This window comes from Cricetulus griseus, assembly GCF_003668045.3.
Source record: "Cricetulus griseus strain 17A/GY chromosome 1 unlocalized genomic scaffold, alternate assembly CriGri-PICRH-1.0 chr1_0, whole genome shotgun sequence".
NCBI classification, from domain to species: Eukaryota; Metazoa; Chordata; class Mammalia; order Rodentia; family Cricetidae; genus Cricetulus; species Cricetulus griseus.
This window is the reverse complement of record NW_023276806.1, coordinates 38,765,456-38,783,999: the sequence shown is the minus strand read 5'-3', so window position 1 is coordinate 38,783,999 and position 18,544 is coordinate 38,765,456. Positions and strand designations below refer to the sequence as shown.

The following is an 18,544-nucleotide window of genomic DNA, read 5'->3' as shown; positions in this document are numbered from 1 at the left end:
TCTGGCACTAATAAAGTTGCATAAATTGAGGACAGCACACCAAAGTATTTAAGGGGTTCGAATATAAAAGAAATACACCTAAATAAGGAAATCTCTGAACTTACTCTAAGCTCAAAGGAGACATCTTTATTGTTGCTCTGATCCTTAATTTAGGAAATGATATTAATGAAAGGCTGTAACAAAATCCAACTGGTAGAACCCACCTCAGTCATTTCAGCAGCCTTATGTCCTTGTGATGGCTGCAGCAGTTAAAGGAGCACCAGTCATGTGCTCAGAAATCTCATGTTTCCTCTCACATGCATCAAATATAGTTACATAGGTGTCCAGTGGCTATACATGAATCCTGCCTACATTCTGATGGAGTAGAAATCATATATGATCCGTAGGGAGTAATCCTGTTCATAGGTACAGCCGACCATGCCCACATGAGGCTGGCCACAAGTGCCACTGACCACGCCCAGAGTGACATAGCAAGGGTTTAAGTAGCAGAGAGACACATACGCAGCTCTCTTTTCTCTCTCCCACCTGGCTGAGTGGACATCTGCAGGTCACTCCAGCTCCTGTGTAAACCTGGTAACTGGTCCTTGTGTGAGTACCATCCCCTTAACAAACTACCCGTTGTCAATCTAGTTGTGACTCTATTGCGTTCTGGTTTAACTGCTACCACCAGGAGTGGTGTAGAATTTGAATCCACAGGTCGGTCATGACCTTCGACGAGATTTATTCCCCTGCTTCATCAGAGCCTGGATAATCTTTCACCTTTCCTTCCCACCCCCTTTGCCAAGAAACACCTGTGAGCACTAATCGCCAAACTGTCCACTAGCACTGCAAGGAAGCCACCTGGGGGGTTTCATTCCTCCCAGATCAGTCTCCCAGCCCAAGCATGGTTTCTGCCCGTGCCTTCCTCGGGTTTCACTACCCAAGGCTCCTCCCCTTCAGTTTTAGTCATTGCGGTCACCATTGGGACAGCCCAGCACGCAGCCACATAGTGCTGGATATGGCTCTGTACCCAGAACCGGTACAGCTTGGTGCCAAAACTGGCTACAGGCATGCAGGTTTTCCAAAGACTTTTCTTCTAACAATAGCCAATCCCTTCCATCCATTCTAACGTGGTCCAAAAGGCATTCAGATATTTTTTCAGATAGTCTTGAGATCGACCTAAGCCACCCACAGCTGAACACTGCACCACCACAACCTGCCACCTGTGCCACCTGCTGGTTAAACACAGTTACTGCAGCTGGAAGGGAACTGATACAGGTAAAATTTGCAGTATGGCAGAATATCTGACCATGCAGACAATTGGGAATATTCTTGATTCTTATGTTAATTCAATGTTAGAGGAGGCTAATGACTTGCCAGTAATGTACCTTCATACTATACTAGTAGTCAGCTTTATAGTTAATGTGATATTTCTAACCAGAGATTGAGACCCAGGGAAAAGGACAGTTTAGCAAATTGGATGCATGATATAAAAGCCAGCCAGGAAAATTTGATTTCTAAAATGGAAGACACAGAATGTTTACATATGAAAGTTGAGAATACTAATTCTGGCCATACTACATTACTAACACAGGTAGAACAAATTAATGTCCAAATAAAACCCAAAATTTGTTCCATGTCTGATGCTTTGAATGCAAAAATAGCTAAGAACCAGGAAAAAATTAGCGATCTGGCACAGACAATTGCTCCATGTCTGATGAATCTACTGCCACAGGCCAAAAGCTGGAGTCTAGGATTGGATATTTAGAAGGCAATTTACATGCCATTCAGATACTATCTAAGGATGAGAATATTAAAGGTTTAGAAGCACATATAAATGAAAAAACAAAGAAACTTAATGATTCTATGAAATCCTTAGAATCTTATACGATGCATGAAATTTGATCTCTTCATAAGACTATAGTAGCTAGGCTCCCAGCCTTGGAAGACACAGAATTCGATTCCTTCTAATCCAATGCACCTATTCCAATCAAAAATCAGAAAAACCTTCCTAAGGTCATTATGCTTACAACACTGGTCTTCCCAGCAATTATGACAGAAAAACTGCCATCCAAAATATACCCAAATGGTTTCATGGCATATCAATGGGAACCGATACAACTAAAACACCTAAAAGGAATCAAGGAGTCTGTTGCCTCATATCGTCTCCATAGCCCTTATATCAAAGAATTATTAAATTCATGGGCAACTTATAATAGGGTTAACACCCATAGATTGGGAATGCTAATATTAACTGTGCTTAAAAATTTGTCTCAGATACAGTGGAGCTCTCAATGGAGAGAGGAAGCAAAAGCCCTCAAGCTTCAAGGTGTAAAGAAAGGTTATGAAGCTCCCCAAGATAAGATTCTTGGTGAGGGTCTTTATGCTGACCCACAGGTTCAGGCTGGATATGACGAGCACATATTGTCCTCATGAGGTACAGCAACCTTAAATGCCTGGGACAAGATTCGTGAACCAGGAGAAAGAGTAGAAACCTATACTAAGATAGAACAGGGACTAACAGAACAGTTCACTGACTTTTTACAAAGACTATCCAGGGCAGTGGAATTACAGGTAGCAGATCCAGAACCTAGAAGAATGCTCACATACTCTCTAGCTTATGATAATGAAAATCCAATATGCCAAAGAATACTTTTGCCTTTAAACATCAGATAAACACCACTGGAAGAGTGGGTCTTGCATAGAGCTATAATGTCCAAGCTTGGGTAGGAGAGGCAATCTCAAAAGGTTTAAAAAGACACCAAGAGGTTAAAAGTTCTAAAGGTGATGACGCAGAAGCTTGGGAAAGAGAAGCAAATTCCAGAGGTCTAAAAAGACACCAAGAGGCCAGATCCTCTCACTGTAATGGAACAGGAATTTGGGTAGGAAAAGCAATCCCCAGAGGGTCCAGAAGTCATCAGGATCCTAGATGTTTCAGCTGTGTCAGAATAGGACATACTAGGAGAAATTGTAGACAAAGAAATTCCAACAGTGCCTCAAATAAAAGGCCTCCACCTTCTGGATTATGTAGGAGTTGTGGTAAGGGCAGACACTGGATCAATGAATGTAGACTGACCACAGACAAGGAAACCCATTACAATCGGAAAACTCCTTGAGGGGACTCTTGAAGGCACCCACATCTAGAAAGATCTGGCCATTCCCAGGTACTGTGGAGGACAATCTCTCACAGGATGAATAGATAGTACGTTGCCTATTGTAAGGAATGGTAGCACTCTAGATAGTAGTTTGGCTAGTGACGAGGAATCAGACGTGACTGGAGAAGAAAAAACGCATATTTTGGCAAACTTCTGTAAAGATCAGAGGCCTCAGTTAAAAGTAAGAATAAATAATAAAGCTATTACTGGTTTGGTGGATACTGAGGCAGATGTAAGTATAATAACCCCAAAGTCCTGGCTTCAAAGTTGGCCTCTAAAATAGGTAAATGTTCTGGACCTTAGTGACCAGGTACCAGTCGTACAGACCACTGGGCACCACCAGGAGAAGGGCAGGCCCTGGCATGTGGCTCTCAGCCTTGAAAGTAGTAAAACAGCCACTGTAGTACATGAAGAGGATGAGGAAGAAGGGAATGTACCACATAGAGTGGCCCAGGTACTCGTCATAGTAGTACAGCGGCTCAAAGAAGTCAATCAGCGTCTCTGGCTTGAGATTCTTGATGTGGGGTTCTCTCTGACAGACAGGTGCTGCTGGTACCCACTGAAGAGCAGCCAGGTTGACAGAATCGCCCACCAGGTGGATGCTGGCTCCCATGATGAAAGTGATGATGCTGACATAGATTGTAGACCAAGACAGCATTCGAGGGTATCTCTTGATGAGCTTGAGCAGAAGGAAGATCTTCATTCTCTTCTTTGTCATGCTGGCTCTCGTCTTTCACCAGAAGCGCAGGCGCCTCTTCCTAGACAGAAATGGCCTCTTCCTCTTCTATGCCTTCGCCCTCATCCTCTCACTGGTGCCTCTGTGGGTTGTTTGGCTGTGGAATGACCCTGTACTCAGAAAGAAGTACCCTGGCATCATCTATGTCCCTGAGCCCTGGGCCTTCTACCCACTCCATGTCAGCAGTCAGCATTGAGGCTCCCTGGGAGCAACAGGCCATGGACATTTGTGCATGGGTGCATATGTGCAGCGGTGGTAATATGGAATGTGCATGTGCACAGGGACTGGCAGAGTGCATTGTTGAAAGACACAGCTGCTTTGGTCATGGTTGTTTTTTGTTTGTTGCTTTGGACTTAAGATGGAATTTAGTTTGGGGAAGTATATGAAGGCCAAGATCCTGGCCCCTACCCTCCCTACCATGTATTTCACTACTATTAGAGATAATACTCCTATGTCTCAGGACTGGGCTGGCCTCACTGAAATGTCTTCTGGTGGTCATGCCTGCCCCTAGACCTAAAGGACAGAGCATTTCCACCTCTGGGCTTCATTTGTTCTAGAAGGCTCCATAGTCCCCAAGTGGCTCCATGGGCTGGGGGGTTACTGATTCCCCTGGGACAGCCTTAGCAAGGAAGAGCAGTTCTGTCTGTTACTGTGGCCCTACCCTCAGCCTAGTGGGGCATGCTCTCTTTCAGCCTCAGACCCCACTCACAAACTGCTAAGAACCCAGTCTCCAGGGAGCCAAAGGCTCGGCTCCAAGTCATTATCAACTGAACTCTGGAACCTAGCCTGGGTTTGGAACTACTTGGAAGGCAGAATTCTCAAGTCCTTGTGTTACAGATTCCCTGAGACCCATTTTAAGAAAAATTTGTCTCTCATGACATCGCATCTCAACCTGAATCTCTCACCACCTGCCTGGTGCCTTCGTTCCCAGCATGGTGGCTCCTGCCTCTCTCCAGCCCACCTCCTTCCAGGCCTCAGATACAGGTCTCCAGGGCACAGCGCTGGCCTGTGCTGTGAGTCTTGGGGACACTCCTACTATGCATTCTTTTCTGTTGCTCTCAGGGAACACTGGGCCTTGTTCTTCCCTTTTGTTGTGGTCTTTCTACAGACTAGACCATGCTGGGTGGGACCTTCTGCAGGCTAGACCATGCTGAGTGGTGAGAGGTCTAAATAAAGGTGGTGTGGAGCCTGGGAAAATAAAATAAAATAGGTAAATGTTCAACTCTGAGGGATTGGAACTCTATCTAGAGTACACCAGAGTGTTAGGTGGGTTGTCTGCATTGGACCGGAAGGACAGAGAGGAAGGATAAAACCATATGTGGCAGATATTGCAATAAATCTCTGAGGTTGTAATCTTTTACAGCAATAGAATACCCAGATTAACATTCCTCCAGTATCAGATACAAAACATATACAAGCTCTAGATGGTAGACAAAATATAGTAAGACATTATGGAAAACAGATACCAACCATCCAGGCTGTATATAAACAAAGTACAAATGATAAACCTTCAGAGAAACCAAAGCTCTACCCTTAAAATGGCTAACACATGAACCTGTCTGGGAAGGACAATGGCCTATGACCTGTGAGAAGCTAGAAGCTTTAGAAAAGCTAGTGCAGAAACAGCTAGATGCTGGGCATATAGAAGAATCTACCAGCCCTTGGAATTCTCCTGCATTTGTTATTAAAAAGAAGTCAGGTAAGTGGAGGATGCTGACAGACCTGAGAGCCATCAATAAAGTAATTCAGCCTATGGGCTCTCTACAGCCTGGAATGCCTTTGCCTTCCTTGATTCCTAAAGGATGGTCTATCATAGTCATTGATCTAAAAGACTGTTTCTTTACTATATTGTTACAAAAAATGATAGGGAAAAATTTGCATTCACAGAATCAACACTTAATAATTCACAGCCACTTAAGAGATTTCAGTGGAAGGTTTGCCACAAGGAATGTTAAATAGTCCTACCTTGTCCCATCACTTTGTACATAAACCTTTGAAGATAATTCATAAGAAATTTCCACAATCCATACTTTATCATTACATGGATAACATTTTATTGTCAGCTTCTGAGAAGGAAACATTAGAACAAATGTTTGAGACAGTGAAGGAAGTTCTACCTCATTGGGGATTACAGATTGCCCCCAAAAAGATACAAAGAGGAGATTCTATTAATTATTTATGTTATAAGATAGACTTACAAAAATCAGGCCACAAAAAGTACAAATTAAAAGAGAACATTATCAAACTCTTAATAGTCTGCAGAAATTGCTAGGGGAAATTTCTCAACTACAGACAATAATTGGAGTAGAAGGACATGACTTAAAGCATTGAAAATGGCCCTTAAAGGGGACAAGGACTTAAACAGTGCACAATATTATCTGCTGAAGCAGAAAAATAATTACAATGGGTGAAAAACAGAATACTGGACATACATATAGATCATGTGGACCCTAATTTAGACTGTATTCTTGTTATTTTTCCATCCAGAGAATACCCTTCAGGGATTCTGATACAGAGGAAAGATATTCTATTAGAATGGATATTTCTGCCACATAAACAAAATAAAAAGCTAAAAACTACATAGAAAAGATTTCTGATTTGATTCTAAAAGGCAAATTAAGACTTTGTCAACCGGAAAAGACCCAGCAGAAATTATAGTACCGTTTACTAATGAGGAAATTTCCTCCTTATGGAAGGACAATGAATATTGGCAGATAGCTTTTATAGACTTTTTGGGAAAAATTAGCAACAATTATCCCAAAACTGACAAAATTAATAAACTACCTGTTGTTAATCTAGTTCTGACTCTATTGCATTTGGCTTTAATGATCTTTCCATTTTTCTTTATAAAATATTTGTGACAGATGCAAGTTATTCACTTTCAGAGTACAAGAAGAAAATTTCTGTAGACTCAGCATTAACTTCTCTTAGATGCAATGGACCACACTACATAGGTTATTGTTCTGCCTACTCAACCCATCTCCTCTAGGATATATCAACATCTGGAGACCACAGAGGGTTACTGAGCCCAGTCATTTGGACCCAAACAGTGGATCCAAACTGGGCACAAATAGCCATCATCTCAGAGTGTAGTCATTAATATAAGGACAAGAATGTGACCCTGGGCCAGAAGGTCCAGAAATTCTTCTTGCAGGAGTCTGAAGCTCACTGAAAGGAGACTTGGGTCCACAGAGAATGGGGATATAAGTGAATATTACTAGCTTTGTAGAGAAGATAAGGTGTCCAGTTGACAGAATGCCCACCTGACTACTTCAGGTCCAGGAAGAAGTAGAGCCAAGTAAGAATCATAGAACATCCTATGAGCTCAACTCTGGACTTCCCATAGTGTTAACAGAGGACTAAATCACCCTGTTGGGTTGTTTGTTTGTTGTACCTGTTTCTTAACTTCTTTTCCATTCAATATCTACACTATTCTTCCAATAGGGCAGTTCAAATCCCCTCTGAGAAAGCACTCTATTTCCTTTTCTTGGTCATGGAACTTTGGATGGGCACAACCTTTAGCTATAATCACAAACAAATTTGTTTTTATAACAACACAGTTGTTCAGTGATTGATTCAAAAATGAGAATATGCCCTGTTGAGGCAGTGAGGCAGAATGAGAATTTGGGGAAAAGAATATAATGTAGGGCTGGAGCTGTGTATCAGAGGCAAAGCACCTTCTTTGCGTGCAAGAGGCCATAGGCTCAGGAGAAAGGGGCTGGGGTTGGGAGAGGAGGAAGATGACTAAGATGTCTAATGAAGCATTGCTAATGTGTCATTTGAGACATTTCACCAGAGCTAAAGCCTACCTTTAGAATTTTAACTAATTATTCAATATTTTTACTTAAATCAATTTAAGATTATAGATTTGGTCATGTTGGTACATGGGTTTTCTTTTCCTTTTCCTTTTTCATTCATGGGTGATCATTGATCATTTTACTATCCTAACAATTATATTATTACTAAATTAGGTTAAAAAGTAATATAAACATGTTGAGATTTCACCTGATTTACCTGTTACTGATGAGTTATGATTGCTAATTATGTTTCATAGTCTCAGAAATATCTGTGGAGCATATCTTGTAAATCTTTTGGCAATGCCAAAGGAAAATTCCTTACTTCAGATCCAAATGAAGGAGAATCCAGCCAAGATTATCTTCTAAGCCTAGTCCTATGGTTGAGATTATTCAGCAAATTATGGATAATGTTTAGAGTCAAAACTGATGAACCCAACAACAGGAACTAGAATTGCAGTCCCGTGGCATCTATCTAGATAGTCTAGATAGCAGCAATGAGAACCCACAGCTGAAGGCATGTCCCAAGTGAGAATTGGCTTAGAGGTTCAGAGATTTAGTCTGTTATCTCCATTATCATCATGGTGGGAAGCATGGCTGCATGCAAACAGACATGGTCCTGGAGGAGCAAAGAGTTCTACATCCCAGTCTGCAGGGTACAGCAGGAATAGAGTAACAGTTGGCCTGGTTTGAGCTTCTGAAATCTCAAAGCCCACCCCCAGTGACACACTTCTTCCAATCAGGCAATGCCAATTTCAACAAGGCCACATGTCCTAATCCTTTCACATAATGCCACTCCCCATAAGCCTATAGGGGGCATTTTATTCAAGCTACCACAGTGAATTTTACTTCATCTGGACCTATACACTTTCTATTTACACACACATATTTCCCTAGAACACTGGGACTTCTGCTTGTTTGTTTATTTGCTTGTCAAGTTTTGAGATAGAGTCTCACTATGTAGCTCTGGTTGGCCTGGACTTGCTAGGTAGACCAGTCTGGCCTCAAACTCATAGAGATCCTCCTGTCTCTGCTTCCTAGGTTCTGGGATTAAAAGAATGGCAACATTGTTTTGTTTGTTTGTTTGTTTAGTACAAGTGTTTGTCAGGATCCCAATGCCTGGCATATAGTAGATACACATTAATCATTTATGTGTTACGTGGATGAAATGAGATCATAGACCAACATAAAGAGAGAAGCAACATAGAAATTTCACATCCAAAAACAAGAATCTATATAGAACATACCTCGATGCATCTTTTGTTCAAGGAACTCCACTTCAAGGGAGAAATTCAGACACTGAGAAAATAAAGATTGCCTCTGTACACAGAAGTGCACAACATTATTTCTTTGGCTTCCTTGACAAAAGAGGCCTACGTTTATTCCAACTGTGAGAAAAGATTAGGGAAACCAAATGAGGATAGTGCTACAAAATGGCTGACTGGTGTTCTTTAAATGTGTCAAGGCCTTGAGCCACAAGGAAAGACTGAGCAGCTGTGCCTGAGGATAGAGACTAGGGTGACCACATGGCTAAAGACAATTGCAGTTCCTACCCTGTGTAGGATCCTGGAAAAGAAAAAAAGAAAGAAAGACATGGGGAAGTTAAATGAAATTTGGAATTTGGTTGCCCGTATTGAACCATGACAATTTCCTCATACAGATGATTGGATAGTGGATATTTACAGTACTAATACTATGAAAGTGAGGTAAGAAAGATGAAACTATTCTGTATACCATCTTGGCAAGATTTCTTTAAATCTCAAGTAAGTCCAAAAGAATACTTTGAAGTTCACATTTACATTGTGACTATGAACTTGCGGTAATTTTCAATCTTACTAATTGTTTTGTCAACTCACTGCAATAATAGTCATAAAACTGTATCTGGGGCACAGTTACTGCATCTGATATCCCAGCAAGTTAGAAGAAATTGCTGATATTGGGGGGCTAGAGAGATGACTCGGAGGTTAAGAGTGTTTCCTGCTCTCCCTGGGGTTCTGAGTTTGGTTCTCAGAACTTATTGCAGAAGCCCACAACGGCTTATAACTCCAGCCCTCTTCTTGCCTCCATGAGTACCTATACACACATGCCATACACAGAGAGACACATAAATAAAAATAAATCTTTTTAAAAAGAAATTGCTGATATCTCTAAGTTAAGCCTCATTCAGTAGGCAAACATCCACCAGCTCATTTCCCCCAATCTGTCTCCACAAGTGGATCTCAGCTCCAGCCTTAAGATGGCTCTCTCTCTCTCTCTCTCTCTCTCTCTCTCTCTCTCTCTCTCTCTCTCTCTCTCTCTCTCTCTCTCTCTCTCTCTCTCTCTCTCTCTCTCTTTCTCTCTCTCTCTCTCTCTCTCTGCTTTGGAAACTATCTTGTCACTGAGGAAAAGAAGGAGGGTAGGTGCACCTGCCTGAAATCCTACCTCCAGCAGGATTTCCAGGGTCCTATCTCAAGAGTCCAGGGTCCTCGTTTTCCTTCAGGATGGCTTCTGCTTGAATTACACTAACATCTGCTTGCATCAAGTCTGTGGGTCATCTGATTCCATTCATGGTTTTCATAAATACAGCATGTGTCACACAGGAAATAAATGAAGGCCTCTGGTCAGATTAGCAGGACACATTGCCTACACACAGGCTCTTGTTGGGGGAACTCAGCAGATGTATTCATTCTCTAATTCACACAGTATCAGGAAATGAAAAATCTCAGAACATCAGTAAACTTGTGAGCAATATTAGCTATTTCAAGTTTATTAGAATCTTGGGTAATGCTAAGTCTAAGTGAAAATAACTCTGTTCCAACATGCTTTTGCTTCTTCAGATCTTTACTGAGAGACTCATTCGTCCCTAGCAGATCCCTCTAACCACTGCAGATCTCTGAGCCTCAGGCATGCCTTCCCTAGGCACCAAACCTTAACGTGCTCTGCACTTAGCTGACCAGCTTCATGGAGGAGTGTTTTGAGAGCACTTGGTCCAAGCCTATGTTTAGGCTGTGCCCTCCTACTCCACAGATCTTGAGCTAATGCCATTTATTGGACATCACAGGAGCCTTGCAGTTTTTGTGCATAAGTGATTCATGGGACAATGTCCCACAGATTCACACTTCTACTGAGGGGATATGAAAATTTCTGGAGGCTAAGACACATGTCATGTTGTTTCCAATTTGCAATATGATTGGTCAGTCAGTTAGCACAGTAGAGACTAACTCCTTAACATATCCTTGTAATGACCCTTCTTCCTTCCTTCTTCTGCCTCTTGCTTCCTGCAGCCATACTCCAAATAGAGTATAGGTCCTGGCTCTGCTCCCAGGGAACACAGGTAAGAACAGCATAGTTACAAATAGCAATTAAAATGTCCTAAGGGAGGAAGATGCACAAACTGACCATGAGGCTGTTAAAGTAGCACTTACCAATTAAACCTGAGGCCTTGAGTTTGATTTCCCAGCATGAGGGATGGTAGCTTCTGAAACTATAAACTCTAAGTTCTGATGTCTTCCACAAAATTTGGTGCTGAGACATATTCTTAGGGCAGGTAGGTAAAGGTGTTTGCCACCAACCTTGATGACCTGAGTCAATCCCTGAGACCCATAGGGTAGAGAGAACACCACCAACTCCTGAAGGTTGTCCTCTGACCTCCATATGTGCCCTGTGTCACACCACACACACACACACACACACACACACACACACACACACACACACACATACAAAATAATAATAATAATAATAGTTTTAAAATAAATATAGCCTTAAATAATTTTTAGCTGATCAAGAATATTGCAGGAGACAATTTTTCTACAAAACTGGAAGGGAAAAAACATCCTGATTTAACTAATATTAGCCCCGTGTTAATGAACATATGGATGTCTTTCTAAACCTGTGTGACTGAAATAATTCTTCTCTATAGACTTCCATGAGTCTGACACCTTCTGGCCTTCTCATACACTTGCATGCATGTGGTGCACAAGCAAATCCTCAGGCCCACACACATCAACGTAAAGCTATGACATACATGTTTCAGGTAATAGAACATGTAAGATTTATTAAGTAATAAGATTTATTTAAGGTTAGTTTAAAAGAATAATATATAATATTTTCAAACAGCCACAGAACATTTCTAAACACTCCAACAATCCTGAAATTTTTTATCAGCAATAATATTCAAAGACAGAAAACTTTTAGTTGCACAAAAATTGTATCCTCCTTGCTAAACTTTTAAACATATATATGTATATATGTATCAATATTAACTATGTCTTTGTGTATGTGTACACCAGTTCCTCTGTGTGTGTGTGTGTGTGTGTGTGTGTGTGTGTGTGCGCGCGCGCGCGTGCTTGCATAAAGGCCAGAAGTCTATGTATCTTCCTCACACTCTCCACCTTATTTTTCATACTTTTTAAATTTATTTATTTTAATTCATATGTATAAGTGTTTTACCTGCATTATTATATACACTACACTTGTGCCTGATGCCTATAAAGTTCAGAAGAAAGCATTGGGTCCCCGGGAACTGTAATTACAGATGGTTGTGAGCTGCCATGTGAAATCTCAGAAATTCAGCTGGAGTGATTGGATATCATGTCCCAGGATCATGCTGTGCCTTCTACCCATTGATGACTTGGATGCTGGCGATACAAACTCAAGGCTTGTATGGTAAGCACTTTGCCAGCCGAGCCATCTTCCCAGTCTGTATGTCTCCTTCTTATAAATGCTATCTTTATTTACTTTAATCGTATGTGTGTAGGGGGGGTGTGTATGAATGTACACATGTGAGAACACAGGTGAGGAGGTCAGAGGACAATTCAGGTGTTGGTCCTAACTGTTCACTTTGCTTGAGACAGAGTATTTTGTTCTTCATTGTGCATACCAAATTTACTGGCCTGAGAGCTTCTAGAGACCCTCTTGTCTCTGCTGCCAGCTCCCTGTAGGAGCACAAGATTTACAGGCATGTGCTACTATGCCAACTTTTCATAAATCCTAGGGATTCGAACTTAGAGCCTTACATTTGCACAGCAAACCTTTTATGGACTGACTCATCTCACCAGCCCTATATTTGCTTTTTTTTTTTCCTGTATAGCAGATCTCTAGGACTTTTTATTTGGTATACTGGAAATTCTATACCCTTTACATAAAACTGACTATGGCAACCAGTTTGCCATATTTGTCATCTATGGATTTAATTACTTCAGATACCTTAGATAAATGGAGTAGGAAAATGTTTTCCCTTCTATTTGTGAATTATTTCACTTGGCATAATTTCCTCAAAGTTCATTCATGTTGTAATAAATGATGACAGTTTATTTATTTATTAAGTGTGGATATTTCATTTAATGATAGGCATTTAGGTATTCCCATCTGTTTCCCTTTGTGAATAATGCTGCAATGGCAGTGATCAACTTCTCAGTCCTGCAAGGATAAATCTTCCTAACAGTTCTGTTAGTACCAAAACAGTCAGTACCAACTGTTGTATCACTTTACATTTCCATCATTGCTGTGGAAGGGTCACATTTGATCAGTTCCTTGCCAACACTTGTTATTTCTCGGCATATCTGACAATGACTACTACAACAGGTGTGAATGATATCTTGCTGTGTTTGGATGAGTACTTTCCTAATAATGAATGATGCTGAACACATCCCCTGCACCTTTTAACCCATGTGTATGTCATCTTTGGAGAAATGCCCATTCAGGCTTTTTGTCCATTTTAAGTTGTCTTTTGATTTAAGTTGAATGATCTTATGGATTGTGGCTACTAACTGTGTGTCAGTTACTCAGTTATCATATACATACATACATACATACTATACACACACACACACACACACACACACACACACACACACACACACTATATATATATATATATATATATAATATATATATATATATATATATATTACTATGACAAATATCCAAGCAAAACACTCTGAAGAAGGTGGGACTTAGTTTGCCTCAGATTTTCAGATGTTTCAGTCCATAACGGCTCACTCCATTGTTTCTGTGCCAGTTAAGAGCTAGCACCATAGCAGAAGAGAATGGTGGAGCTCAGCTGCTCACCTCACAGTTGTCAGAAAGTAGCAAGAAGGAGGGAAAGTGAAGTATTTTCAGGGTGTGTTCTGGAGATCTTCCAAGCAAGACTGTGAATTTCTAACTAACAGTGATGCATGACTAAATATTCATTAAATATTGATTTGTAGGCTTTCATCTCAACATTACCAGAAAAAAAGAAGTCTAGCCACAGCAAAATATAAATTAAAGAAAAATTTTGAAAATAATGTATTGCGCCCTCCACCCTAACCTCTGCCGAGGTGAGTGTCCCCTCTTCTCCCACCTGACTTCAGACATCACCCCTTCCTTTGATCTTTCTGGGCCTGTTTCTGGCATACAGTGGACCCGCCCAGACAGGGAGGACCTCCCTGGGCCCGGAAACACCTCACTCTTCCTTCCCCCTCCACCCTGACATCTGCTGAGCAAGGAGAATACCAGGAGAGGCAAGACCATCCAGAGCGGCAGACACTGAAGACTTGGCCCACATACACCACTGGGTAACAAGAGGAGATAGAGAGACACTACCTGCACTCACTAGAAGAAGAGATGTGAAGAAGACAAGATAAGAACACACTCAACAACAGAAAGACCAAGATAACACAACCAGAATCTAGGGACTCCACACCAGCAAGATCTGAAAAGCACAACACAGAGGAAAAAGAAGAGACAAACCTAAAAATATACCTTATGAAGATGTTTGCGACCCTTAAAGAGGGAACAAGAAAGTATCTTAAAGAAACAAAAGAAAAGACAAAGTATTCAGGAAATAAGTAATTCTCCTTAAAAAAAATCTAAAGAAAACCAAGAAAAAACAACCAAACAAGTGAAGGAAGCAACCAAAACAGTTCAAGGCATGAAAGCTGAAATAGAAACAATAAATAAAACAAAAAATGAGGGGATGCTGGAAATAGAAAGGCTGGATAAATGATCAGGAACTAAGGATGTGAGTATAACCAATAGACTAAAAGAGATGGAAGAGAGAATCTCAGTTGTTGAAGACTCACTAGAGGATATACAGTCATACACCAAAGAAAATCTCAAGTCTTACAAATCCCTAACACAAAATATCCAGGAAATATGGGACACCGTGAAAAGGCCAAACCTAAGAATAATAGGTATAGAAGAAGGTGAAGAAATACAGCTCAAAGGCACAGAAAACATATTCAACAAAATCATAGAAGAAAACTTCCCCAACCTACAGAAGGATATGCCTATGAAAGTACAAGAAGCTTACAGAACAACAAATAGAGTGAACCACAAGAAAAGTAACCTCCTCACATAATAATCAAAACACCAAACTTACAGCTTGGTATTAGCACAAAAATAGACTGATAGACCAATGGAATCGAATTGAAAACCCTGATATTGACCCACGCACCTATGGATACCTTATTTTTGACAAAGGTGCTAAATCTATATAATGGAAAAAAGATAGCATCTTCACCAATGGTGCTGGTACAATTGGATTCGTACATGCAGAAAATCTCAGATAGATCCATACCTGTCACCATGCACGAAACTTAAGTGCAAATAGATCAAAGATCTCAACATAAATCCAGTCACACTGAATCTTCTAGAAGAGAAAGTGGGAATTACCCTTGAACAAATTGGCACAGGAGACCACTTCCTGAACATTACGCCAGTAGCACAGACACTGAGGTCTGCAATTAATAAATGGGACCTCCTGAAACTGAGAAGCTTCTGTAAGGCAAAGGAAACAGTCAGTAGGACAAAACGACAACCCACAGAATGGGAAAAGATCTTCACGGATGCCACATCTGACAGAGGACTGATTTCCAAAATATATAAGGAGCTCAAGAAGCTAGCCACCAAAACACCAAACAATGAAATTAAAAAGTGAGGTGCAGAACTAAATAGGGAATTCTCAACAGAGGAATCTGAAATGGCTGAAAGACACTTAAGAAAGTGCTCAAAATCATTGGCCATCAGAGAAATGCAACTCAAAACAACTCTGAGATACCACCTCACACCTGTCAGAATGGCTAAAATAAAAAATACCAATGACAATCTATGCTGGAGAGGATGTGGAGAAAAAGGAACACTCCTCCATTGCTGGTGGGAGTGTGAACTTGTAAGACCACTTTGGAAATCAGTATGGCGGTTGCTCAGAAAAATGGGAATCAGTCTACCTCAAGATCCAGCCATTCCTCTCTTGGGTATATACCCAAATAATGCATGTACATACAACAAGGACATATGTTCAACCATGTTCATAGCAGCATTGTTTGTAATAGCCAGAACCTGGAAGAAACCTAGATGCCCCTCAACTGAAGAATGGATTGAGAAAATGTGGTACATCTATACAATGGAGTACTACTCAGCAGAAAAAAGCAATGGAATCTTGAAATTCGCAGGCAAATGGATGGAACTAGAGGAAACCATCCTGAGTGAGGTAACCCAGTCACAAAAAGACAAACATGGTATGTACTCACTGATATATGAATTTTAGACATAGAGCAAAGGATTACCAGTCTATAATGCTCTTCACCAAAGAAACTAGGAAACATGAAGGACTCTAAGGGATAAATGGTCCCCAGGAATGGAAGTGGCATGAATTCCCGAACTAATTGGGGGCATGAGGGTAGGGGGGGAAGGAGCTGCTACAATAAGAGCAAGAGAAGAGGAGTAGAGGAGAGGAAATGGAGGGGCAGAAATATTGAGTTGGGGGAAGAATAGAGGAAAGAGAGCAGGATGAGAGATACCATATCAGAGGGAGCCACTATAGGTCCGAGAAGAGATCTGGAACCAGGGAGATTTCCAGAGACCTACAAGGATGACACGATCTGACAATCCAGGCAATGGTGGAGAGGAAAACCCAAAAGCCCTTCCCCTAAAATGAGATTGATGACTTCTCTTTATGCCATCCTAGAGCCCTCACCCAGTGGCTGAAGGAAGCAGAGACAGACATCCACAGATATACACTGAGCCTGAATCGGGAATTCAGTTGAAGAGAGGGAGAAATGAAGAACGAAGGGGTCTGTACCAGTTTGGAGAAACCCACAGGAACAGTTGACCTGAACAAGGGAGAGCACATGGACCCCAGATGCTGTCTGGAAGGCCAGTACAAGACTGATCCAGACCCCTGAACATGGATGTCAACAAGGAGGCCTCTGCACTCCAGGGAGCCTCTGGTAGTGGATTAGTATTTTTCCCTGGTGCAAGAAGGGACTTTGAGAGCCCATCCCACGTGAAGGGTTACTCTGGCCCTGGACACATGGGGAAGGGCCCAGGACCAGCACAGGAAGATTTGGTGGACTTTGCAGAGCCCCTGTTGAGGGCCCTACCCTGCCTGGGGAGTGGTGGGTGGATGGGGTGGGGGGTGGCTGGGGGTGGGGGAGGAAGGTTGGGGGTGAGGGGAGGGAGAGGGAGAAGGGACTTGAAATAAGCTGTTCCCTAACTAGAACTAATAAAATAAAAAAAAAGAATAAAAAATTTAAAAAAAATAAAAAGCAAAAAAAAAATTTATAATAAAAAACTAATTACTGACATGATGAACCTGTGACCACAAGAATCATTGCTGATATGTTTGCAATATATAAAATTGATTAAAAATTTAAACAGTGCTCCATCCACTGGCCCAGGTAGCCCAGGGGCTGTTTCTGGTTCCAGTTCTGTGGCCCTGCTTGGGGACACCTGACGCCAGAGGTCTGCTCACCAGATCCAAACTCAGCAGCAGGATCCAACACACCCAGACACTGCCAAGGCCCCGGTAACAGTGCCACCTCTATCCACAAGATGGCAGACATCAGAGTATTGGAACTGTTTGCATCTACCAGAAAGGAACCTTAGTCCTATACCTACCAGGAGATGAAGAGACTCCTGCTACACCCACCAGAAGAAAGGATGAGAAGAGGACAATGTAAAAGCACATTCAATAACAGAAAACCCAATATGACACCACCGGAGACTAGGAACCATACACCAACAAGACCTGAACATCACAATGCAGATGAAGCAGAAGAGAATGACCTTAAAAGCATCTTTATGAAAATAATCGAGGGCCTCAAAGAGGACATGAGAAAATCCCTTAAATAAATGGAAGAAAAAACAAACCAAAAAATACAAGATGTCAACAAATCTCTCAAGGAAACAGTTCAAGACCTAAAAACTGAAATAGAGACAATAACAAAAGTACAACTTGAGGGAATGCTGGAAATAGAAAAGCTGGGTAAACAATCAGGAACTACAGATTCAAGCATAACCAACAGAATACAAGAGATGGAAGAGAGAATCTCAGGAGTTGAAGACACACTAGCAGAAATAGATTCATCAACCAAAGAAAAGCTTCAACAAATCCCTAACACAAAATATCCAGGAAATATGGGATACCATGCAAAGACCAAACCTAAGGATAATAGGTATACAAGAAGGTGAAGAAACCCACCTCAAAGATGCAGAAAACATATTCAACAAAATCATAGAAGAAAATTTCCCCAACCTAAAGAAAGACATGCCAATGAAAGTACAAGACACCCACAGAACACCAAATAGACTGAACCAAAAAAAAAGGTCTCCTCAGACACATAATAATCAAAACACCAAACATACACAATAAAGAGAAAATATTAAGAGCAGCAAAGGAAAAAGGTCAAGTAACATATAAAGGCAAATCTATCAGAAGTACACCTGACTTTTCCATGGAAACTCTGAAAGCCAGAAGATCCTGGATAGATATTCTACCTACACTAAGAGACCACGGATGCCAGCCCAGACTACTATACCCAGCAAAGCTTTCAATCAATAAAGATGGAGAAAACAAGATATTCCGTGACAAAACCAGATTCAAACAGTACATATTCACAAATCCAGCCCTACAG

The 18,544-nt window shown here is 41.3% G+C and overlaps 1 long non-coding RNA gene across 1 annotated transcript in view; it reads right to left on the bottom strand.

Moving 5' to 3' along the window:
* Positions 1–10,955, bottom strand: part of LOC113833493 — a 57,627-nt gene extending 46,672 nt beyond the window's left edge. The window contains exon 1 of the long non-coding RNA XR_003481216.2: positions 10,086–10,955. This is a non-coding gene — a long non-coding RNA (uncharacterized LOC113833493). The remainder of the gene's footprint in view (positions 1–10,085) is intronic.
* Positions 10,956–18,544: the final 7,589 nt, after the last annotated feature.